Source organism: Dermacentor albipictus, chromosome 9 (genome assembly GCF_038994185.2).
Source record: "Dermacentor albipictus isolate Rhodes 1998 colony chromosome 9, USDA_Dalb.pri_finalv2, whole genome shotgun sequence".
Lineage (NCBI taxonomy): Eukaryota > Metazoa > Arthropoda > Arachnida > Ixodida > Ixodidae > Dermacentor > Dermacentor albipictus.
Window position 1 is genome coordinate 25,635,649 of NC_091829.1, and position 25,418 is coordinate 25,661,066.

General features: G+C 50.0%; 1 protein-coding gene across 4 annotated transcripts in view; it reads left to right on the forward strand.

The window, feature by feature from the left end:
• Window positions 1–25,418, forward strand: part of LOC135901912 (uncharacterized) — a 253,509-nt gene that overhangs the window by 157,901 nt on the left and 70,190 nt on the right. Inside the window, exon 1 of one of the 4 annotated variants that reach the window (XM_065431742.2) lies at window positions 185–693. The exons of the other annotated variants lie outside the window; for them this stretch is intronic. The gene's annotated coding sequence lies outside the window, so the exon portion shown is untranslated. Of the gene's footprint in view, window positions 1–184; window positions 694–25,418 lie in introns of those variants that run through there. 4 annotated transcript variants of the gene reach the window in all.

Consider the following 25,418-nt stretch of genomic DNA (forward strand, 5'->3'; position numbering starts at 1 on the left):
TTCCGTTCCGCCTGAGGGTGTCGGCTCCGCCTACCTACCACCGCCACGGGTCGCCTCGCGCGAGCGGCTGGTAGGCGAGCGAAAACGAACCTGCGCGTGACGTCGGGCGTGACGTCACGCTGGTGATAGGAAGGCAGCGCCGCCGCGACGTGCGGCCGGAAAGCGCGTTCTCCTGCGGCGCCACGGAGACTACTCGGCTGGTGGCTGGCTGCGGCTGCGAACCAGTCTTGCTGCCGCTTGGCTTTCTTCTGCTAGGCTGCTATCGAGCGGCGGGGAAGCCGGTCTCCATCGACGTCCTTCTCTCGCGGGCAGCGGCGGCCCCGGGCTGCCTCTCTCTGTCTCCCCGTGCGTGTGTCTGTGTGCGATTGGGTGTGTGTGCGTGTGTCCGTGCGCGCCGACGCTTGGTGACATTCCATTCGCGTCTCTGTTGCCGCCGGCCGGCGACGCGCGGATTGCTTGCTTGAACCTCGGGCTCCCCCTATCGCCGTCGCGTCTCCTTCGTTCGTGGTGGTGCTTCGTTTAGGGACGAAGCTCGCGCCGAAACGAAGGAGCCTGCGCGAGTGTTCGTGGGGCGAGAGTATTCGACGCCGGGCATCCTCTTCGTCGACGCGCAGTCACGGCTCCCCTGTGGGCCCTTCTTGCACCTCAGCCGGCCTGCTACCTCCTTCACCGGCGTCGTCGAACCCTAGCGAGGTATGTCGTGAATGTTTGTGTGTTTGAGTGGCTGTGGGGTCCGTGCTTCCTTCGGTGCGCCGGGTAGTGTTTGTTGATGTTGGCCATCCGTGTCTCCTTCGTGTGGCCTGCTTGAAAGGACGCTTGCCTTGCCTGCTGTCCTCCTGCAGTTGCATGTTTTTCCTCGTTCGCCGTGGTTGGCAAATGTTTTTTCTTGACGCCTTCGCTTTGATTTCCTCGAAAGAGTTGCTTGTTGTTTTTTCGCGCCGGCGTGCGTTTACGCGATAATCTTCCTTGTGATCTCGCTGAAGGAGCCACAAGCTTTAAGTGAGCTCTCCTTGTGCTGCTCTTCGTCGCGGATAGATGGGAAACGTCAGAGCAGTGTTTGGAACCAACAGCGGCGTCCTTTGTCAGGGCGTCTGCTATATTATTAGCTTGAAGTCGGTGCCGTAAAGTGTCTAGAAATTAGAACACTCTTGGTTTCCCCCAACGAGTCACAGCCTAGCTAAAACCAGTGTTTTACCCAAGGGATTGTTTCGTTTGGCAATGCAACTGAAGCGTGAAGTGTCGGTGATTCATGGCACCTTCCTTAGTCCACTGATAATTCAGTCAGCTCCTGCCTCTTACCGAGGCAACCCAGGCGGTCACCGAGAGCCAAATATCTGCCTCTATTACATGCGCTGTCCACCGCTCTTGTCTCTCACCGAAGATCTCGCCACGTTACGTGAGCCTTGTTGTGTGGTGCATTTGGTGCGCTTCAGATAAAAACCAAGTTCACAAGGTTATTCTGCTAGACTTATTACCGTTCTTATGGCACGCTCAGCGGGAAATGCTACCGCATGGTGTCGCTTCTACTTTATTGTCATCACCGTTCGCTCGCCACGAATACGTATGGCGAGAGAAATAATCAGCTTTAGGGCATATATATTGTTTTTTACGCCAATACCGTTCGTAAGAGCATTTGTTAGCCAATCCTGCTATTGGACGTATTATTACCGAAGGTGGCCGGCCAGTGGCACAGACCATTCGCAAACGAAAATCTTTGCGCATTCGGATCCATGTTTTCAGGCACACTTCAGCCCGTCCCTCCTGGGTCGCACTCGGAAACATTCTCGCGCTCCCTGGTAATCGGCTTCGTGCGTGCAAGTTCGATCTGTCGATACTGGCTATGCCGGGAATCCCTGTAAGCATGTGGAACTGATGCGAAGGCACGCGGTTCTGGCGGCCATCCACACCAGTTTGCCGGCGCCTACGTACATTATATATATATTTATATATAGTCAGCCACGCGAAATCGTGACGAGCTGACCGGGATCGAAATGCGTTTCTCTCTTCGCCATTCCTGGCACACGCGTTCTTGTGGATGGAGAATAGAACGACCGCTTCTCTCCACCACTCTCTCTCTCTCGACTGAACGCTCTCGCTAGCGCCTAGGATTGCTTTGCCGATCGTTTACCGAGCGGAGGTGGAATGGAGGAGGGAGAGGCCGCGGTAGAGGGTGAGGGCGACCGAGCGTTCGCGCCGCTGACGATTACGGAATATTTCGGGTTCACGAGTGTTGCGCAACTGGTGGCCAAGCCCGCCTCCCCTCATCGCTGTGTTTATATGCAGCGCGGCGACCTGAGAGAGGAGATACACTCACGGGCATCCACAGCCTTGCGGTTCCGGTTTTCTTTCTTTCTGTGTTTCTTCTTGTGTGTTGGGGGGGTCGGCGGCAGGGACTGGGTTTCGCGTCTTGACCGTCCCATGGGAAATGGCTTCTCGGGCTTTGCCAGAATGCCTTCTCCGCTGCGCGTTCGTGGGTCGTCACACCTGCTTTCGGGCTTTTAACTAGAACAGGTGTATGCGGTGTGTGTATAACCGCCCGCGGAAACAGCCTTCTTCCGCGCTTTTTTGTGGATGGATGGATGGATGTTATGAGCGTCCCCTTTGGAACGGGGCGGTGGCTTGCGCCACCAAGCTCTTACTACTATGCTGCCTAATATCCTACCTAGGTTAACCAATGAAAAAAAAAAAATAAACACTATGAACTACCACGTCCAAATTTTCTGATACCCTATTGCGAACTGTGCTTTTGTACGTCTTTTGTACGTTCTTGCAGCGCCACCTGGTGTTGTGTTAGTGCTTTGTTCTTGTCGTTGCATCCGTTTCTTTAACGCTGTATGAACTAGGATCAGAAGGAACGAGTGGAGTAACACAGAACGACTGCGTTGGGTTGGAAAATGGAGATGGAAGTGCAGCAGAGTCGCCTCTGTGTTACGAGGTTAGACATGGCGGCTTCACGCGAGAATCATTTGGCAGCATTGTGGGTCCTCAAGTCAGTTAGTTCGCGACATTGGTCAGTAGTGTACAAATTAAAGTACATGGTCACTTTATTGACCTTTCTGGAATGAAACAATACAGGTGGCGGCCTCTCCATAGGAGTGATAGAAAAAAAAAAAAACTTCATCTTATTAGCTTCCTCACTTTCTGCTTATCACGGCGCAAACAAATTTGTATGATTTTGTTGGCACTTGTCAATGTATCGTCAGACCACACATATCATAGAAGCGCTGGCGACCGCGCCAAGAGTGCCACAACAAGCACGTCTCTGCGGCCCATGCAAGGCTTAGATGTCTTGCCGTATAGGCCGCGTGCACCGCCTATAGAGGCGCCACTGATAGCCACCTAGCGGGCGCTTCCAACAATACGCGTGGGAGCAGTAGCAGACGACAACGCTTTGCAGCAAGGGTGACTGAAGTTCGCGGCTGCGATTTGTCCTTTGTTCGGGCGCCAGACTGCTTCTTCTGCGGTGACAGCTGTAGGGAAGACGCAGACCTCTGTGGGAGCGGGTATGAACAAGATGTTACCGGTGTTTGGGGCAACATGGTCCACATACGCGCCAGGTGCGTCCCGCAGACAAACGCCATGAAGACCATTTACATGAAGTGGAGCTCATGTAAACTTGCCGACAAATTTTGTTGACTAATGCGATGTCTCAACCGTGTTTTCTTTTTTAAATTCTACCCTTGCCGTAATGCTGCTTCTGTACCTCAGTAATAAGCACCCGTCGTTACTGCAGACTTAGATAACAAATCCGCATGGTGCGATGTCTGCATATGACGTTGTGATTTTTCTGCCGATGAATACATGTGACGCCGCCGAATAAGTGTAGTGAAGGTCGCCTGAAGAAGAATAATTGCGAATTTATTGATAGAAACGCGTACACTATATAGTCAACGAAGCCACCAAACTCACGGGTTAATAAAAGCGCGTGTTAGCGCTGTACCGCCGATGAACTGCCGTTCGCGCTGCAGTTTTTGCAATATTAAATTCCCTAAGGGAGCTGCTTGGAAACGTACAAAGCTATAGTCTGACTAACTTTGCAGTAGTTTTTTTAAATGTTACTAGAGAGAGGTGCCACATGATATATTTAAAGGCAGAGCAGCGCCAGTCAAATTAGATCCAGCGCTGGCGGCAAGGCCGTGTTTAGTCGTATGCGGCGTAAGCATAATAAGAAATAATTCAGTTGAGTACAAAATTCCCTTGCAAGAAGTGACTACGTTGTGAAACAAACAAATCACTCGGCGTGTTAAGTCTGCTCAGAAAGCATCAAGGTGTGATGACTTACCAAACGTGACGCGAACTATTCAGCGAAAAATGTAACAAAAATACCATATGCAGCAACTATTAGCAATTCTTGCCCTGAGCTACCTATTTTCTAAACACATTTCCCAAAAAACCACAATATCTAAGATGCCCTCGGGCGAAATGAATAAAGCTGTTAAAGAAGCACTTGCTTGGTGTCATTCCGACAAGACACAGCGTGATTTATACCCTTTACAAACGAGGCAGGGTGAAAACCTCGTAGCTCAAAAGAATCAAGAGTTATGCATGAAGCAACTAGCAACAGTTAAACATGTGCGAAGCCACGCATAAAATCGATGTAGAAACATGAAGTGCGTGACAGCTGGTGCGAGGATTTATCGGGCCACATAAAACTAACAATTTCAGTTCTTGCAAACTTCTGTAGCTTTAACATACAATACTATGCGCTCGTGCAGTCGTGCTGCCTAGCTAGCACAACGCGGTAAAGAAGCGGAAAACAATATAAGCGGCAAACGGCATTCCGAACTTTAGCGAAATGCCTTTAAACCGCATGTTGCACTGCAGACGAACTTCGTCGCTTACGCGTCTAACTACAATCGAGTAAAAACTAATAATAAAAAAGAAAAAACACCGAAGCGACAAAGGAAAGGATGAGAACAAGAAATTTCGCGCCGAAGCGACGATCCACTGCCACCGTTGCTCCTGCTGATGAGGCTTTGCGGGGAATAATTAGAACCGTATCGCCGGCACGTTTTCGCCGGTATTTCAGCCCCCCACCCTACAACAATTTTTCTTCGACATTCTTCGGAAGCTTTGGCCATCCCACACATGCGAAGGGTGTTGCCTATTTTGCTCTGAAAACAAAAATAAGGCGGAGAAGCACTATCAGCGACGCAACAAACTACGGCGCGCTACGGCGCGCGGCTCGCTCCTCTCCCATGCGTTATGCGCAAGGCCGCCACCAGTGGCGCGGCCATCGGCGTGCACGCCGCGTATAGACGGCATTCGTCCGCAGTGGCTCAGATAACTAGCACGTACCGAAAGGGCTGTTAATGCCTGTGTGCACTGGAAATTAACAATAGAGAGTTTTAGTATAGCGTAAAATCCTTGCGTTAGCGTTAGCGTGCGACGCAACGCTAACGCAAAGAAAGACTGCACTGCGCGGCACAAGGTAGTGTTTTAGAATAGCGGAACGGAGAAAAGCGTTAACGTTAACGCAAACAAATGCAGCGCCATCTAGATGTAAAGACACAAAGTACTGGAAAGCCAAATGCACACGAAATGTCGAGCTTATCCAATGCCGAATCCGCAAGTGTGTCCCTAAGTCAAGCTTATCGAAAGCCACAGTCGCTGCGTTAATCACGCATGTAGGTGTTTGGTTCGAGCGTTGTTTTGTCGAGAGTCGCGAAACACACCGATTAATCTTGGCATGCCGCGATCGAGTGTTCTGTGGGACCCATATTACGTGTCCTTTTTAAGTTGGGATGACATAGACGCCCTCATGCTTCGGGAATGAGAGCGACCGCGCAGGTTCTACGTGTCCTCAAGATCCACTCAGCGTCGAAGCTATACCGGAGGATACGTTTCGCCGGCGATTTCGCTTTCAGAAAGCGGATTTCCCACTTCTTTCCAATTTTTTCCAACGGACGCCCACCTTGACGTCCATCCGAATGGGTTCAAGGCGAAAACCTCCTTCACGAGGTACATATCGTCGTCGTTGGTAAAACGCACACGCATTGTGACCACAGCACCGACCACACTACTGTGTTTTGCCGCGGAAAACATGACGTGCATCGGCTCCACATGCGGCTTTCCACCAAGCGAACGAGCGAAATACACTTGGGCGCCATCTCGAGGCGGCTACAGCAAACATTAGAAAACCCATAGAGTTGTTCTACTAACTCCATGAGCAAACCCTCTAGTTAAGCCTACTGCCCGGCTAATCGAGTACGTATATCGCAAACAACGCCTATTTGTCACCTGTGCGCCGCTGCCGAAGCATCATCACACAAATCTAAGGCGAACACGAGCATTAGTGGGGTAGGATAGAGCCTAGCAGTACAGGCAGACGACTCGATAGATCCGAAGCGGGCTGCTCTCACTTCGACTGGCGCCGCCATCTTGCCGTACGTAAGGCTCCCCTTGCGTGCGTTAGCGTTCAACGCTAAATCCTGAAAATAGCGTACGTACGTAAGAGCTCCAGCAGCGTTTACGTATAGCGCATGCGCAGTGTGGTGCACGCAACGCTAACGCTAACGCTAACTCTTTGCGTTTGCTGCTTTACGCTATACTAAAACTCTCTAATGACTCGTTCGTAGCGAGAGGTTAGCGTGAAATGTCAGGAAACGCGCAAAATTAATAGCTCACACATGCAAAATTTTTTCCCACCCTGTATACCGAAGCTGATGGCAAGCCCCAACGCTTGCAGAAACTCACTCTCCCGGTCCTTGGCTGACGAAAAATATCAGTAGCTAACCGGTGTCGTAAAGTCGGGGGTCCGTGCAGCCAACGAAGATTCCCTTGGCGGCACCGTGTCACGTGCCGAGAGAAAGAAGGGTTCCGAGGCACGTGGAAGAGAATGAAAACAGGATTATATTTAAGAAAAAAGAAAAGGTGCATGATCAAGTTTTCCGACACGGTTCCAGCTATCGGAGCACACTGTGGTGCCGTTGTCAGATGGTAAGAGGACCCGGCACCTGGAGGTTCTGTCCTCTATGAGCTACTCGTGCACGTGGTGCACCTGTCTCCAACGTGTCGCAATAGGAGGCAACCACCTGTCGCCGACGCTTCTTCCCGGGAAGGGCCCTTTCATCGATAACTGGCCAATCCGTGACGGTCAGGTGGGCGACGTCGCCCTCTTGAAGCGAAGCGGATGATGAGGCGTGAACATCAACCGTAACCAACTGCATGTGGCTAGTCCCCCGGTCTCAAATCCCCCGCTCTGAAAGACAGCCAGGCACCACACCGGCCAGTTTGGAATTTGCGCCTCCGGAAAAGGTGTCAGTCGCTAAAATATGCCACATACGCGAAGGTTTCTCTCACTTTGCCCATCTGCAAAATGCTTCATTCGGTAAAGCGGGCCCCGTATTTCTAAAATAGGTATTCCCGTTGCGCGATAAAAGACACGACAAAATAAAGTAAAAAAGGAAAGACACACGGGGACATCCAACGCTACACTTCCGACTTGCTTGTGTGCGTCTCGTCTTTGGTCCTGTATATTATCGCATTACGGGAATACATATTCCAGATGCGTTACCAGCAAGCCCACAATCCGACCCTCGTGAACCTTATTTCTTGTTTTGTCGCCAAAATGAGTGCTGTAGCTGTTGGCAACTTGGCGCTTATCGCCTTTATATCCTTCTCCTTCGTAGGCGCTGGCGCCGAATATACGACGATAGCGGTGGGCTAATCGCTACCGCGAAAACGGAAGCCTTGAGGTCGTGTGCGCGGCGAGGTCACGCGTGTCGCGTTTCTCGGAGGCAAGCGGAAGATGTGCGGTACATTACGCCCTGCGAGACTTGAGACGTGGATTCACCCGCAGGCACGTACCCAGGATTTTTTTTCGGGGGGGGGGCCACCACCTCCATCATCATCATCATCATCGTCGTCGTCATCATCATCATCATCATCATCATCATCATCCTGTTTTATGTCCACGGCAGGACGAAGGCCTCTCCCTGCGATCTCCATTTACCCCTGTCCTGCGCCAACCGATTCCAACTAGCGCCCGCAAATTTCCTAATTTCATCGCTCCACTTAGTGTTTTGTCGTCCTCGATTGCGTTTTCCTTCTCTTGGTACCCATTCTGTAACCCTAATGGTCCAACGGTTATCTAACCGGCGCATTACATGACCTGCCCAGCTACATTTTGTCCTCTTGATGTCAATTAGATTATCGTCTATACTCGTTCGCTCTCTGATCCAAACCGCTCTCTTTCTCTCTCTTAACGTTATGCCTAGCAATCTTCGTTCGATCGCTCTTTGCGCGGTCCTAAACTCATTTTCAAGTCTCTGCCCCATATGTCAGCACTGGCAAAATGCACTGATTGCACACCTTACTTTTCAATAATAATGGTAAGCTTCCAGTCAGGAACTGGCAATGTCTGCCGTATGCGATCCAACCTATTTTTATTCTTCTGTGAATTTCCTTCTCATGATCAGGGTTCCCTATGATTAATTGATCTAGGTAAACGTACTCCTTCACAGTCTCTAGTGGCCGACTGGCGATCCTGATCTGTTGTTCCTTTGACAGGCTATTTATCATTATCGTCATCTTCTGCATATTAATATTCAACCCCACTCTCACACTCTCTCTGTTAAGGTCTCCAATCATTTGTTGTAACTCGTCTGCATTGTTGTTGAATAGAACAATGTCATCGGCAAACCGAAGGTTGCTGAGATATTTGCCGTCGATATGTACTCCTAAGCCTTCCCAGTTTAATAGCTTGACTTCTAAGCACGCAGTGAATAGCTTTGAAGAAATTGTGTCTCACTGTCTTACCCATTTCCCTATAGGTATCTCCCTGCTTTTCTTGTGTAGAATTAAGGTAGCTGTAGAACCTCTGTATATATTCTTACGCGAAGGACGAGCCAGTAAGACGAGAAACTATTTACAGATTATATTTACAACAACGGTTGCGGCGCTGACCGGTTAGATTCACAGCGCGAGCCCAGTTCGTTCTTCCTCCTCTTTTCTGGAGTGATGGCGCCCACGCACCTCGTTCAAACAAACAAATACCACACGCATGCAGCAATATTTTGCAAGCTTTTTACGTAAGCGTTCTGTAGTCCTTGATTACGTAGTGCCTTTAGACTGCTGGTATCTCTACTGAATCAAATCCGTTTTCGTAATCTATATAAGCCACATAGAGAGGCTTATTGTACTCTGCAGATTTCGCGATAACCTGATTGATGACATGGATGTGATCCATTGTAAGGTATCTCTTCCTGAAGCCAGCCTGTTCCCTTGGTTGACAAAATCCAGTGTTGCCCTTATTCTATTGGAGATTATTTTGGTAAATATCTTATATAATACTGGGAGCAAGCTAATGGTCCTATAATTTTTTAATTCTTTAACGTCTCCTTTTTTGTGGATTAGTTTAATGTCTGCATTCTTCCAGTTTTCTGGGACCCTTGCAGTCGATATACACTTCGTATAAAGAGCCGCCAGTTTTCTAAGCATTATGTCTCCTCCATCTTTGATTAAATGGACTGTTATTCCACCTTCTCCTCACGCTCGTCATCGTTTCTTGTCTTGCAGCGCCCTTCTGACCTCATCGCTAGTTATAGGAGAGTTTCTGTATCCTGTTCATTACTGTTTCTAAGTGAGGTATCGTGACTCCTCTGGGTACTGTATACAGGTCAGCTTAGAATTTTTCCGCTGCCTTTACTGTACCTTCGAGATTGCTTACGATATCATCCCTCTTATCTTTTAGTGCATACATCATGGTTTGTCCTATGCCAGGTTTCTTTTTCACTGATTTCAGGCTGCGTTCATTTTTTTACAGCTTCTTCAGTCTTTCATATGTTATAGTTTCGAATATCAGTTATTTTCGCCTTGTTGATCAGTTTTGACAGTTCCGCGAATTGCGTAACGCTGTGCGACCGCCAGTCCCATACAACCGCGTAGAGCGCAGTACTCTGTGATTCTAGACGTACTGAGCTGACCGAGAAAGGTTAGAAAAACACCCACATAAGCACAGCAGAGAAGTGGCTACGTGAGGCGGTTCGACCGATAACTGTAGAAGCGTCATTCAAAGCAAGTAATTATTCTCCACTTCCGGCGGCGTTTTCTCTACTTCCTTTTAAATAAAAAGATGTTGATCCATAAATATTCTCATAAACAACAGTTAACATTTTTATTATTCGCTTTTGCTTGCGGTTTGGTGGTTGCGTTGGCTCTCTCCCTTAGTAGATCGCTTAATTTCTCAACTCCTTGCGATTTTTGTTTCCGGTTTCCAATTTTGCACGGAAAGGCCATACAATTAAGGAAAAACAGACGAGGTAACTGGCGACAGTCATTTTGCTTATGGGTTTAAGGGTTATTGCAGGGTTTCATGATGGACGCTCTTTCACATCATTTTATTTCCCACCTTATTTAACCCATATCACGTGTATATGGTTCCGGGCATCTGCCAGCGTCGCGGCGAGCCGTAACTCAAGAAAATAATGAAGCAAAGGGAAAAGTTAAACGCAATTGGTGTTTTCTCCGGCCGCAACCCGTTCCATGAGAGTACAGACCAGCTGAGTAACAGCCGCATCCCTCTCCTGGTCCCAGGATCAGCCTAAACAAAGAAGGTTGAACTAACAAAAGCAACATCTATGCGCGTGACGGTTGAATAGATGGTGACAACTGAGCGCATCTCGAATTAATCGCGCGGGTGCGGAATCTATGAGAAAACTGTCCTTCACATTACAAGAAATGCCGATAACTACCGCCATCTAAAAGGAGTGAAAAAGGCGCAGCATAAGGCTGACCGATGAACAGCTGTCAAGTCTCAACATTAATCTGGCGGCGCTTTAGGAATGTGTGAGGAGTGGTGGCGTGGGTGGGGAGGGGGGGGGGGTATGCCACTTAATTTCGGGGGGGGGCCCGGGCCCCCCCGGGCCCCCCCCTGGGTACGTGCCTGTTCACCCGTATAAGATGTCGCATCCTTTGGAGTGTAAGTTCGTTTTAAGTGTTAATCATTCGTCGCCACCTTAATGTCCCGCGGTGCTTATTAGCTTCGCTAGCGCTACAAGCAATATGGTCCATTTTACTCTAAGCCGACTGGACTCGAGACGGGTCTCTGAGTCAAAGATACTCACACCGTGGCCACACCAATCACTGGCACAAGCAGCGGTTCGTGCACTAGTACTCTACTTGAAGTGGACTGGTTTAAGAGACCGCTTATAGCGTCTCTGGTCATCCACCCACGTGCACTCAGTGCTCCCTGTTTTCCTCTATTTCCTCTTTCCCTTACTCCCAGTCTAGGGTAGTAAACCGGACGCTCGTCTGGTTGACCGCCCTGTCTTTCCTTTCTTTGCTTTCTCTCTTTTCGTCGTACGATTCTCTCCACAACGCGTGTCTCGGGTATTTTCCTTCGCAGGAATGAGACACGTAATCATTGCGTTCTCTCGCTCTCTATTTCTCTCTCTCTCTCTCTATTTTCGTGCAGAATCGCAGAGGCCACGCAGAACACAGGCATTGAACCGATATCTTTCGCGTTGCAGTGAGAGATAGAAAAGTGATGGAGAGGCAGGCAGGTCAACCAGACGCACGCCAGGTTTGCTACCACGCGTCGGGGAAAGGGGAATAGCGGTGTGCGTCTCAGAATATCGCATTAAGTAATTGCAGCACTCATATAACACTGCAGTACTATATGTCGTAATGCGTTTTCTGTTGCCGTGGTCAGCCTTTCCCCGCTGTCACGGTGACGAAGGGAAAGGCGCCCACAAAGAGCAGGGGGGAATCTACAGATAAGAAAACGCAAAGGTTGCGGTTTGCTACCCTTCGCAGAAGAAAGGAAGGATAGCGGGACGCCAAATAGGAGGAAGAGAAGTAACGCATGCGTGCGCTGCCGGTTTCTTCGGTAAGCATAGCAAGATGTGCTGGAAAAAACATAAGTCCTCAGCACCGAACTCGTGTGTGTTTCGCGATGTTTGATGCATGTTTTTTAGGCATAACTGAAGCAAGAAATACCTAATTTCCAACCGTTACTTACGCGCCGAGGAGGTCACTAGTACAGCTAATCAAGACCGCACAAGGGCCGCGGTACCTAGTCCTTCCCTCTCGATACCTGAGGTGCAAATTGAACGGGTTTCCAAATGCAGGAAACAAGGCATAGTTTCTGGAAACGTCACTTATTTAACACGGCACAATGCCGAGAAAGAAAGATGAAAGGAGAAATCCAGGGAGGACGGTGAGCGAGCTACCGCCGGACAGGCACACGGAACGTGCTGAAGGGTATCCTCGCCACCGCAGTCATCAGACTCGTAGCACGTTGCATTTTCGGAAGTATATGACCTATTGGTCGTGGCATATGAGCTATCGTGCTGGGAGATTCCACCTTCGAACACACAACTCTCTCTCTCTCTCTCCTTGCGTGTGAATTGGCAAGACAACACCAGCAGTCGGTTTCAAAGTCCGGCGGGGTTCGCTGTGAAAGCTTCACTCTAAATGCACGAAGCCGTGATCTGCACCCTAATACGTCGCCCGCCCGACGGCTCGGAGGATGCGAGCGCCACACGTCACACTCTTCGGCCGGCCTCCTTGCTACGTCAGCTGCGCGGACGCATCGCGTTTTCCTGCCATTCCACGCTGCGCCTTGCAGGTAGCAAGAAGGCGGCGGCGGAGGCACGTCTTGTCCTTCAGGGGCAGCGAAAGCGAGATGCGGGAGAGGGGGACGAGGGTAGAGTCCTGCGACGCCCGCGGAGTTCGCCGACTCGTGTTTTTCTCTCTCGAAGGCCGAGGTCTATCCCCGTCCGCTTGGCGAGAGCGCGCGCGCGCAGCAGGTTATGCCGGCGCTGTGTAGCCACTACCAACGCCGAGCAAGTTGCGCGCAGCGTCGCGGTGCGTGCTGCCCTCGAGTGTCGTACGCTGCCTCCGTGATTTCGTTTGTGACGGCCTGGCGGGCTCGTCGCTTTTCCTCAGCGTCTTCAGATAGCCGTCGCCATTGTCTCTCTGGGTATGCCGTTTGTACAGGCACACGCGTGATTTCGTTTGTGACGGCCTGGCGGGCTCGTCGCTATTCCTCAGCGTCTTCAGATAGCTGTCGCCATTGTCTCTCTGGGTATGCCGTTTGTACAGGCACACGGGTGATGCGGTTGCTGCACAGTATCGCGATGTCTAAGCTCGTTCGGGGCGGCTTGGACATTGCGAAATGGCTTTCTCTTCTGATGTCGCATAGTTATTTAAAGCCGTGAAGTTGCTGCCTACGTGCACACACTTTGTGATCTTTCTTTGCCTTTGCCGTTCATTGCAGCTTCTAATACAAAGCGTACACTGCGGGGCTTTTTTTTTTTTACTCGGTGATGTAAAACCTGCAGTTGCGGAATCTTTCCTGATATTAGACACGCTATGTGCCTCCTTGTCGTTAGTCCACGTCATTCACGTTCTCTGCGCGTTTTAACGAATAGGACTTAGCAAAAGGGAGCACCTATGTTAGCTGTTCGGACAGGGTGTCATAATGGTCGCTGTAGCCATAGACACACTCATGTGCACGCACGCAGCAACGCCTTTCTTAGACCCATTTGCCACAACGCTTTTCATACTTTTCGTTATGCTGCGACCGATGTTGCAGAGCGGATTTTGGGGGTTGGTCGCTCCTTGGTGCCGCGTCGGTCGGTCGGCCAACTTGTGAAACGTGTCTCACGAAAAATTGCCGGATTTCGAAACGTCAGTTTTGCAACTGCCGTAATTGCAGAAGCTACGCCCTCGCATTATCGGCGTCCATGACATGGCTGCGTTTCGCGACTTGTGTTGAGATGTAGAACCACATTATTCTCTTGCCCGTCGTTGCGGTCGCACGATCTGGTGCCGCTCGCAGCCTTTTAAGCCGTGCTGCGTGCTACTGTGCGACAGCGCTGGCAGCGCGCGCACGTATACTTTTTAGACCGGTCCGGGCAGCCGGTGACGACGATATGACGACGGCGCTAGTGGTCGCGGAGATTTGTTTCTGTGTTTGTGCGTTTTTTTTTATTGCCGCGCGGCGAGAAAGTGCCTGCGCCGATAGTGCGCCTCGTTAGAGGAAGACCCGCGAGCGCCGCGGTCTCCGTTCGGGGGACAGATTGAAAACACATTTCCGTTGTAATTTTTTTTTCCTTTCGCCCCCTCTCTTCCCTTTTCTTTTTTTTTTTGGCAGAACATTCATTCTAAAGCGCCCGCGAAGATGACACGGGTTGTTAGGCGAAGCTGGAAAGCGGCTAGATACTCAACGCGCTCGTTCGACGGCTTTCGAACTGTTGGGTCCTCAAATTGGAAAGGACGCGCCGAGAAACAGACGCGAAGAAGAAGGGTGCAAGCTGTCGTTCACTTTTGGCGCCCGTCCTTTGTGGATACTTGGCGGTCGTTGGCATCCTTCGTATTGCTTTTGTCTCGCCTCTCCCTCCCTCGCCCCCCCCCCCTCTCTGGTTTTTCTCGGAGCGTGTCTGCGAAAACGATGGTTGAGAGTTGGGTTATCTCGCTGTTCGGAGGGGCGTATCAGTGCGCTTGAGTTGACGGCTGATACCCCTCTCCAAAATCGAACAGTAATTGTCAAGCCCGTGCATTGGTGCCTTCTGCGTAACTACTTTTCGGGGATAGTTAGCAGGCGACAGGGAGAGGGTGTAGAACAGCAGAGTGTAGGGGACAATAATATTATTTACAACTGTATGAAACAACGTAAGATAGAAATATGTAACCGTCAAAAAGCACAGTTCGGTATCGTTGACACTCTGACGAAACGTTCGTGACCTGGCCCTCCGCAAATCGGCTCTGTTTAGTTGCGGCAATATACGCTTGTAGCACATCCTCGTGCCGTGACCACACATGCGTGAAGAAGAACCCCGAAACCGAGTTTGCACGGCGGCCAATTGCTTTCTGCAGCTTGCTGTCTCCTTCTTCTCTTTTAGAATTTTGCTTGCTGTAAGTTGCTGTCGTCTTTTTAAGATTCATTGTTTTGTTTTTGTTTTTTGAGTGCATTAGGACGTACGTATGTGTACTACAAGCTGTTACTGTCCCACGCACCGCAGTTGTCCTTCGGCTGTCCCATTTGCCTGCCGCCGGTTCCCAATTCGAGGATATTTTATGGCCTGCCTTTTCTCCCCACTTTTTCCCCCACGTTTCTCCCTACGCGACCGTTCGCAGCGAGCAGTATTTCTTTCCCGCTTGCGTGTTTGTTGCGCCGACCGCGCCTCTGTGCTTGTATGGGATCGCCTCGCCGGCGGCTTTCTTCGCTTTGTGGCCAAAAAACGCCGCGCGCGGCTTTAGGAGAGGGCACTGAAAGCTGCAAGAAAGGGCAAGGGGGGAGGGAACCGTCATTTGTTACGGAGAGTCGGAGAGAGAGGAAATAAAGACAGCGACATGCGGACCGGAACCGGAAGTGGCAGCTTACACTCGGCTACCGACACCCCTGAAACCACCACCATACCGACTTGTCACGCGGGGAAGAACGATTGCGTTTTCTTTTAATATATCTTTTTTTCTTTCAGAACGATTTTTGTTTTCTTTCCAAGTGAATGTGAAGGGGATATTTGGAAAAGGACGAGTGGTGTTTAAGGCACATCGTCTCTTTCTTGTACAAAAAGTCGCCGTCTCTACGTGTACTTGGCCGCTGCTTCTGCGGCGATCCTTCATGGCCACTTGATCCCATTGAGAAAAGAAGCTTTGCCGCCTTTCCGGGGGAGTGTGTGCTTTCTCGCAAGCTGTTCTTCTGCGAGGACTTCTTACTTATTTTTATTTCTTTCGTTAGTGTGGGCACTAAACCGGAGGTGCGGTGGTCCTCCTTTGTGAACGAACCCGGGTTCGTCGAGTAGCGAATCTTACGCGGTCCTCGGCGTTTACTCGACCGTGGTGACATTTCCCCAACTGCGCGCCATTTAAACTTCGATTCTATTTCTCCCCCGTGCCTTAACATCCGCAAGAAGTGTCTCTTTAAGAGGGTTGCGTCGGGGATTTCTTTGGGTCGGCGTCCTTGAACGAGATCAGTGGCCCGGTCGGCCGGGTGCGACAACGCTGGCGGTCGGATCTCGCTTGCGCGAGCTGTTGGAGCCGTAGACAACCGTAGGCGTGGGGTTTTTAAAACAAATAACATGTTCCTCCTTCGCGTTTAGTTGTTCTGTTCTGCGTCCAGACTTTGTTATTGCGATATCAATTAACGTGGACACAACTGGCAAATTTTCACCATCGCCCTGATGTTGAGTATTTATACTACTACTACTACTACTACTACTACTACTACTACTACTACTACTACTACTACTACTACTAATAATAATAATTAGATATTCATATATATTTATATAAATGTATGCTATGTGTTTGCTGTCACTTGTTGGTGCTTTGCCCTTCGGGCGATACTGCCATTCTTACTATCTTTCTCTTTTGTGGATTTATCCGTCGCGCCGGCTCAGTGGCTGTGGCGGTCCCGGGTTCGATTCCTGCTTGCGGCGACCGCATTGGCCGCATTCCGATTGGGGGCGGCGTTACGCAACAAGGTTCGTGTACCGCGCGTCGTGTGCACTTTAAGGGACCCCCGGCGGCCAGTTGATCCAGAACCCTCAGCGACATCCCTCGTAAACCGGTCTTGCAGTCTCCTGACGTCAAACCCGATAAACATTGAAATACTGTTGCTTTAGGACTCGCTCACTCCGAATTAGTAATTTGGGTGACTACAGCGCGCTGTGACGCAAACACACGACGGCGTCAATGATCATGTGGTTGGCGCTGCCGTAACCTGCAGTGGATGTGGGGTCGGTCTGTCAGGCCAGCTCTTAGCTCGAGATGTTTCGCATCGCCGTGCGTACGGCGCGGCGAAGCCGCAACGGCGTGGCTTTCGTTTTCGCTGGAAGTGTCTCTCGGCGATTGCCATCGACGCAACCGCGTGTGTCGCGGCCTGTGCATAATACAGCGCGAGGCGAAGGACGGCGTAGTGGCAGCTGTTCTCTTGTTCGTGGAGCGTGTACACAAACGAGCCCTCGACTCTGAGGATTTCTCCGTAGGGTATACGTCGCAGCAACGTGCCACACACACACACACACACACACACACACACACACACACACACACACACACACACACACACACACACACACACACACACACACACACACACACACACACACACACACACACACACACACACACACACACACACACACACACACACACAATTTGTCTAATAGTAAAAGCCTCGGTTAGTGTTATTTAATAGTAAACGCCTACTTTAATTAAATTGGAGAAATTTGAATACCAGTTGTCTATTTCAATAGTCCATTTATTACGCCGGTTACTTGTAAGTCTGTGTGTAACCCTTATTTTGTCCAGCCTGCCTGCAGTTACTGCGTTTAATTTTAGCCACCTGTTGATCTGCATGGGGCCGAGGAGCTCGTCAAGCTGCGGCGTTTTCTCCTGTAGCCTCCTGCTCATTTGTTTCGGAAAATAAAGATTGATTGATTGAGAGGCGTTTGTACGACGCTAATGACACTTCGATACTGTGTCCTCATGTTTTTATCGAAAGCTTCGATGTGCAGCACACAATTGCAGGACGTTGCTGTAATATTTAGTACGGCGCGGATCTCGGCTGACTTGCGTTTATTTTTTTCGAACAGAAAATAAAGGCAAGCGTAATTCTTGTAGGGAAGAAGCAGAAGAAGGGGAATGACGTCCCTTGTATGCAGCTGGCCATCGTCGAGTTTGTGATACCTTAGCTTGCCGCGGCGCTCCGCGGTGTCTCCTCGCGTGACCTGCGCGCAGTCCGCCCCGCAAAGCGGATTTGCACCGCAAACCTGTCATTCGGTCGCCGGAGCGGATCCTCGCCGATGCTGGCGCGTCCCCGTGTCCTGGTGATGGAGGCGGGCATTGGTACTCGGCTGCAACCACCACCACCTTGTCGTTCTCTCCTCCCCCCTCCTCCATCCGCCTCGTGTCGCGGCGGTGCCTCAAAGCGTCCCGCTCTTCGTTTTACTGCCCCACCGCTCCTTGTCGTGCACTTGTGTAACGAGGCCGGCGACGACCTTGGTCGTGCGTGGTGGCAGGCAAGCAGGGTCGGGCCGGCTATCGAGTTATCGCGTGCACAGAGCGTGTTGCTCCCCTCTTCCGTCTTTCTCTTCTACATCGCTGTGGAACGTCTCTTTCTTTCTTTCTTTCTTTCTTTCTTTCTTTCTTTCTTTCTTTCTTTCTCGATCGGCATTGGTTGGAATGTCTTGGTTCTGCATGCTGTCGTCAGCAAACAGCTGCGTCTCGCTTCGGGCACTGGGCGGGAGCTAGCTTATTACGTAACGGATCCGCGAGAGGTGATTCGAGTGACCTCGTTGCCATGTTATAGCGCCGTGCGCTCTCTTTCGTTGGCTGTCGCATACGCTTGACCCTCTGGCAAATGGCGATGGTTATCGTCTCTTGCCACATTCTACTTGATGCAACAGTGTTTGTTTTACATGCGCGTGGTTATCGTAACTTCGATGTCTTGAGATGTGTCGAAAGGTGTGCTGGGAGCTTATCTTCTCGTATACTTAGTGCGCTCCGCACATTCGAGTTCGGAAAGAAAGGAAGAGGAGGGAAAGAGATAAGAAGGCAGGGAGGTTAACCAGAATCACGTCCGGTTGGCTACCCTACACCGGGGGAATGACTATTAATGCAATCGGAAAGAAAGGAGGAGGGGGGGGGGGGCGAAAGAGGCAGGAATTTGTGCTTGAGACACACACAATAAAAGAAGACTTCGTCGCATAGTGCATGTATTGCGATCCGCGATCAATTCTCTACTTCACTGTCCTCCATCTTGAGAGCTTTCCCCGGAAAGCTTAAATGTATCTAGGGGACCTTATCAAATTTACAGCGATCTCGCTCCTATTGGGGGATGGGATGGGGTAGTGAAAAAGCGGGTATGCGCGCAGTGGATTCTAGTGCCCTGATGCGGGACCTACCTGCACGAAAACGTTCTTCATAACCTTGTCGTAGCTTTGCGTCGTAAATTCATGGGATTCAACGTATCGTAACAGCGCAGTAGGTTATGAGGGACGCCTAATTTTGACTGCCTGGAATTATTTAACGTGCACTCAAACTCGCTGCACGAGCGCTTTTCTTTTCTTTGCTTTCTCCCCCCCTTTCTTTTGTACCGCCCCGTTGGATTGAGGCCTCCGCTGACCGGAGTCGAAACCCCCTACTTTGCGCTTACCGGCACTACACGTCATGGCCACTGAGTCACCGCGGCATGTACACAACGTACGTAAGACGCATCACCGCGGTTATATCGTTGTGTGAGGTTGACGAACGTCTCGGTTCACGTATTGCGTAAATAATGTACTTTATGGGACTATATTCAACGTAGCGATAGATATGTCGAGCTCCCCTGGGAAACAGCGCCTGCTGACAACGAGGCGCCTTTCTTTTACACAGTATAAAAATCCCGAGGTGCAATTACAACTATTAGTGGTCGCAGCGGCCATGATTGAAATGTGCGAAGGTGTTCATGTAATCACTGCAGTACGATGAGTAGACAACGCGAGTTTTCGGCGAACGGCAAATGGAAATGAGTGTGGACGTTCATTTTTTTTCCTTTTCTTTCTATTTCAAATCTGCGACCCAGTCTACGTGTACCATGACGGTCTGTATATCCTTTTCAGTTTCCGAAGCTCTACAAGGGCCCGTCTTTTGTTTAGGTTGACCTCATGAGCGTGCTTCAAGTGAATAGATTCTCCCAATTATGGGGTGCGTGGTCGTTTAGCGAAGGCATTGTACATCACGTTGGACATCGGGCGGATCACTCTACTTTGTCTTCTTGACGGATTGAACGCTTGCTTCAGGTGACGTGTGCGTTGGCGATGAAAGTTGGAAGACGCGTTTAAGTGCATGGGTTCAGGCGTGCTTTTCAAGGACGCTAAGTTGATTCCTGTCGTGGTATATATGAGAGGGATACGTGCTTGATGGATAGTAGTCGTCGCATTTACTAACATAAACGTGGTCAATGTCACGAGTGTACGCGAAGTTGGCTTGATGAAATTTTCGCAAGCAGCGGCCTACACCAGAACTGACTTGCTTTGTAACGGAGTTCTCAATTTCTAAGGCGTGGGTCGATGGAAATATGGCTTCCGTTGCGCCTATTTTGTCTCGGTTACAGAGGCAGTCATGGTATATACAGCAACGGTGCATGTTTCGAAACGAGCAAATGACACACGCTGTGTATCGTCTGCTCTGCTGGGCGTGCGTCGTCTGTCCCTGCCAACGTAGCTATTTGACCTTGCAACAACGCACCAGTTATCCCCGCCTGAACATCTCCACGAGAAGAGACCCAACAAACAAAAGTTCGGGCAACTTATATAGCGTACACCACTTTCTCGTTTCACCGGGCGGCCGCCATCCTTTTCAATTTAGACGGCGCCCAGGAGCCGGCCTGATCTGTCGGCGATCGTCCCGCGCAAACTTGTTTCGCGACGAACCTGCCTACCGTCGTTTCGTATCGGCCGGTTGCTTCTGCTTCTTAGTCCGTTTCGCTTACGCAGGCAGTACAGATTTTTTTCTCTTCGCCCACCCACAGGAGGCAGATGCCACGACGCAGCTTTAGCGTCTCACTCGCGTCTGCCACACTGCACCAGTAGCTGACGTAGTCCGCAGTCGATGAACAGCACCTTGCTCACGCTAGTCACGTCCTCGGCTCTTTCATACTTTGCTGTATTTTAAAAGTTTCCCGTCTCCTGGAATTTTGTTTTTCGTTTTGTCGCTGCCTTTTTACCACCCGCTTTCTCGTCGCACTGTCCCCAAGAATCGACGATGCCCGACAGGAGGTCGGGGTGTTCTCGCATTCGATTGAGTCACACGCGAGCTTCGCTTATCGCCGGTTGACCCAGCCTCCATCTTCGAATCCTTACCCGTCTCGGCGCTTAACGATTGTGTAAGAAGGCGAAGGCGAGAGAGTCCGTATACTCTTGACTGACGTTCCAGATAGCCTCAGCACCGATCCGGCTGCTTTCCCTCCCTCGTCTTATTTTATCGCCGTCTCCTCGTAAACGGAGACCGCGCGCGGTTCTTTGATGATGCAGTTGCGGCGGTGATTAACGACGCGCTGTTTTTATTTGCCTCGTTCTTTCGGGGATCCCGGCTCCTCTTCACTGCTATTGCTGCCGGGATTTTTCCGAGACGGAGCGAAAAAGCGAGATCCTTATCTCTCGCAGCCGCGGCCTGGCTGCGGCTCGTGCTAGCCGGATTATCTTTACGGCTGCCGCGTTTTTTCAAAGACCCCCCCCCCCCTCCGTGTTCTGGCGGTGCGAGACTGCGGTGGCAGTCCATGGCAGTCTTATCGTCGACTCCACGGCAGCCCGCGCGCGGTTTAAAACCTGTTCTTTCGCGGCAGATGTCTCTGTCGATGCCGTGGCATTTTCAGTGCGGTTCCTAAAGCGATGCCGAGGTGACTGAGTTGCATCTCACTGGCGTTCTATTTATGTATGCGCGTCACTCGTGTTTTTTACAGTGTCATTCCAGTCTTTACGATATCCACCGCTTGAGTGCATGTCGCCGCCGCTTTTAATGTCGAAAAAGCAGGCACTATACTGTCTCCTTCACAAGTACGCTAACTAGCGCTACGCTGCGCGGCATCTGCTGCGGCACCTGCCCATTTTGATACGTATTTCATATGCACCAAAAGAAAAGCTGAAATTTGCGTAAGTCTAGCACAGACGAGGTTGCAATTCGCGGCAGGGCACGGTATGACTAGAAACTTCCGTTATAATCACTCGTAAGCTGATCATTTGCTGAATTATACGAAGCTTTTCGTTCACAACTTAAGCACGTGCACAACTGAAGGCAGACAGTGCCCAAATCAGGTTGGTTTACTAGGAAGCTCGAGACTTGCACCAGTTTCGACGTGTTAAAACTGCATTCGTTGTTCAGCTTTTCTTCTTTCTTGAAATTGTTGAAATTGTCTGCGTTCTACGTTGTAACGAAAGGAGGAAAAATGAAAAAAGAAAGTCGAGGATGAAATGGTTGGTTGCACAAACATACTGTGATGCATATGCAAATCGACTTTAGCAGGACATTAGGCAGCTGAGGCGCTACCGCGAGCACAGCGCGTAATGTAAGCGCGCGCGGTATTACATCGCAGAGCACACGGACGTGAAAAATGATCTCCATTCTGAAAAGTGCCACCCCTCAGTTCGCACGCGCGGGGTCTTCTTCATATGGCTAGGGTCGGCTCTGCGGCACGGCGCCGAAGCCCGGCGGCGAAGAGACACCAACGTTATTTTCTTTTCCTTTCTCTCTCTCGCTCGTCGACTCGTGTAATATTCCTCCGCGCACCGTTCCCGCAAGCGCCACTTCCGTCTCCACTGGCCCTCCTTATTTGCCCCCCTTTTAATATTAGGCATTTTGCTTCTTCCGCGACCTCGATATGAAACGGCGCCACTGGGGGGGAGGACCGTAATATTGGGTCGCGAGCCCCACATTTTTGCATGCAGGGCGTCCTCCGTGGGCCACGCGTCTCCCCTCGTCCTCCCTGCGTCGATGTGGTCGTTTGGCGGGAAGAAGGGAGAAGAGGTGGGGACAGAGAGACTCCCTGTCGCGCTCTGTCTATGCGGTCTCGTCCTTTCTTCACCCCCACAGCCTCGGCTGGGCCGTTTCCTCGGGCCGCCGTGACCTTATTTATAATGTAGTGCGTGTCCGCCAGCGAGTCGCTCGCCGGCTCTCCAGTGCGGGTACACCTCCCCCCCCCCCCCCCACCCACACACACACACACACTGTTTTAGGCCTTGCGCCCCCCCCCCGTCCCCCGCTGTTTTAGGCCTCGCCTTGTTCCTACGTGCGCGCGCGCGCACCCCTCCCCGTCGTTCCTGTGCGGGACATTTTTCATCCCGGCACCCGAGGCCTTGCCGCTGCTGCTGATTCTCCGGTGTTTCCGTGGATTGCTTTAGTTACTACACTCGAGGATCTGAGGTGGCTGGCGGATGGGAGATGGTGCTTGGCTGGCTCTTGCGAGTAAAGAGAGGCGTTTCGGGGGAAATTCGAGCGAAGAAACACAAATAGAGAGCCTTGTCGTAGTTCGGAGGAACGGCTTAATGAGTTCTTGCACACCGCCTTGTCAAGGGGCGCATTCTCTCGGTGCATGTCGGTGGCGCTGTGTGATTGCGGAGGCGGCGGAGCGAGATGTATGTAGGTCTTGTATGTAGGACTCATTTTCTGTATTATCGTAAAATGTTCAGATTTTGTGTCCGTATCCCTTTAAGGGGCCGTCTTTTGTAACGAAAAGTTTAACGCCTTTCATATATGTATGCTATTTCTTTTCCAATCGTCATTGGAACGACCGCCGCGCAGTTTCGAGATGGGCCGCTTGGCGGGATAGATAATGTGGATACAATAACTTAAAGGAAAAAAAAAAGTGGATCGTTACGACATTCAGTACCGAATATTATCGGAGCATGATTCGGCAGTGTTGAAACTGGAATTACTCTTGCGAGTTTTCGACGAAAATAAGGCTTCCACGAAAATTCCTATTTTCAAATTTAAGTTAGCCCGTGAGCGCTCGCTCGCTCGCTCGCTCACTCACTCACTCACTCACTCTCACTCACTCACTCACTCACTCACTCACTCACTCACTCACTCACTCACTCCACGCATGCAGGGGCACACTCACACATCACATTGAGAGAAAAGTAAGAGACCGCATGCATAGATAGATAGATAGATAGATAGATAGATAGATAGATAGATAGATAGATAGATAGATAGATAGATAGATAGATAGATAGATAGATAGATAGATAGATAGATAGATAGATAGATAGATAGATAGATAGATAGATAGATAGATAGATAGATAGATAGATAGATAGATAGATAGATAGATAGATAGATAGATAGATAGATAGATAGATAGATAGATAGATAGATAGATAGATAGATAGATAGATAGATAGATAGATAGATAGATAGATAGATAGATAGATAGCACGAAACAGTTTACGAAGTAGGGAAGTCGTACAGCGGGTGCCATGCGTTTGCGCGCGCCTCATTAATAGTTACACAGAGAACGCTCATTTGAAAACGCCAGTGCTTCTCCGACCGAGAGTTGTGTACGAGTTCCACATCAGTTTTGTACTTCCTAATGCAGGAAAACTCGCTTGCCCTCTCGAAGGTGGCCAGTATAACTCTGGATGATTTATCGCCGCGCCCCCATCGCCGATGTTGTTGCCTTCTACCTGGCTTTCCTCCGTCGCATTGGTGCGCGGTTTCGCTCGAAAACGAGGCTGTGATTACTCGGGAGTGTCTTGTCTTCGGGGGCGATCAGGTGTGTTCGATAAGGCACAGGTGGACTCGACGGGAGGAGAAGAAAAAAAAAAAGAAAAGAAAAGAAAAACCACACACGCAGTGTGACTTCTAGCTCTTGCAGTTTTCTTTTTCTTTTTTTCTTTGATGTAGTCTAACCGCTTTGCGCCCATTCGAAGTATGCGCACATACGCGTGGTCATAATGGCGTTTTCTTGAAAGGGTGTCCTGTCCTGCCCCCTATTCCCGGGTCTGTTATTATTTTTATCTTTCGGACAAGACTGTATAGAGGCCAGTCTCGCCGGTGTTAGAGCGCGTTCTGCAGGCAGTACCAAAGGCATTTATTTGTTTTATTGCAGGACTGTTTTTGTATGTTCTGTTTATTCTATTTTTTTTTCTTCCACGTGACGGACGAGGTCAGTCCGCCACAAATAGAGAGTCGCGGTGCTCGTTGCATTTCTGTCCGTTTTGCTTCAGTTGTTTGTTGGAGCTACTTCGCGCGTACTTTCGACATCGGCTATTCGGATACGTAAGGTGTGGCGAAGTTGATAAAGTGCTCGAACTACAACAGTCTCTCTCTCTCTCTCTGTGTGTGTGTGTGTCAATATATCGTACGTTATTTAGATATTTCTGCTAGTGGCAAGTGTTGTGGTCGATTACACTGTCAGAACGAGATCGGCATCTCCGCGGTGAATGTCATGGGGAGTTTTAGTGGATAGCTTTAAAGCGTGCTGACCTTCCAGGCAGTGTTGGCGCCAACGGGACTAGCAATGTGGTGACTGTATACTGAGGCACTCGAGAGAGAAGTCCAAAGCACGACCATGACGTCACGCTGTGTAACTGTCGTGAGATCCAGTGTTTGTAAGAACAAACAAACAAATAAATAAATAAATAAATAAATAAACAAACATAAGCGTTTCGGAGAAATTCGTACACTGGCGTTAACTTTCACGAAAAACGAAATTCATATTTGGGACCATCCATCGAAATTGCAATAAAGAAAAACAAATTACCACACAGTATTCTGCTTATTGTAGATTTACAAACATGCAGCGTATTTTTTTTTTTGTAGTATAGTGGTATTGGGTACTGATACCGTAGAAAATGTAGTGCGTTATTCAGGGCGACAGTGTATTCGCAACATGTTGCAACGTTAGGCAGTCTGCCCACATAGCTCTGCGGTATGCCACGACGTCTGATTTTTAAATAGTACAAATAAATACCTCCTGCTTGCCG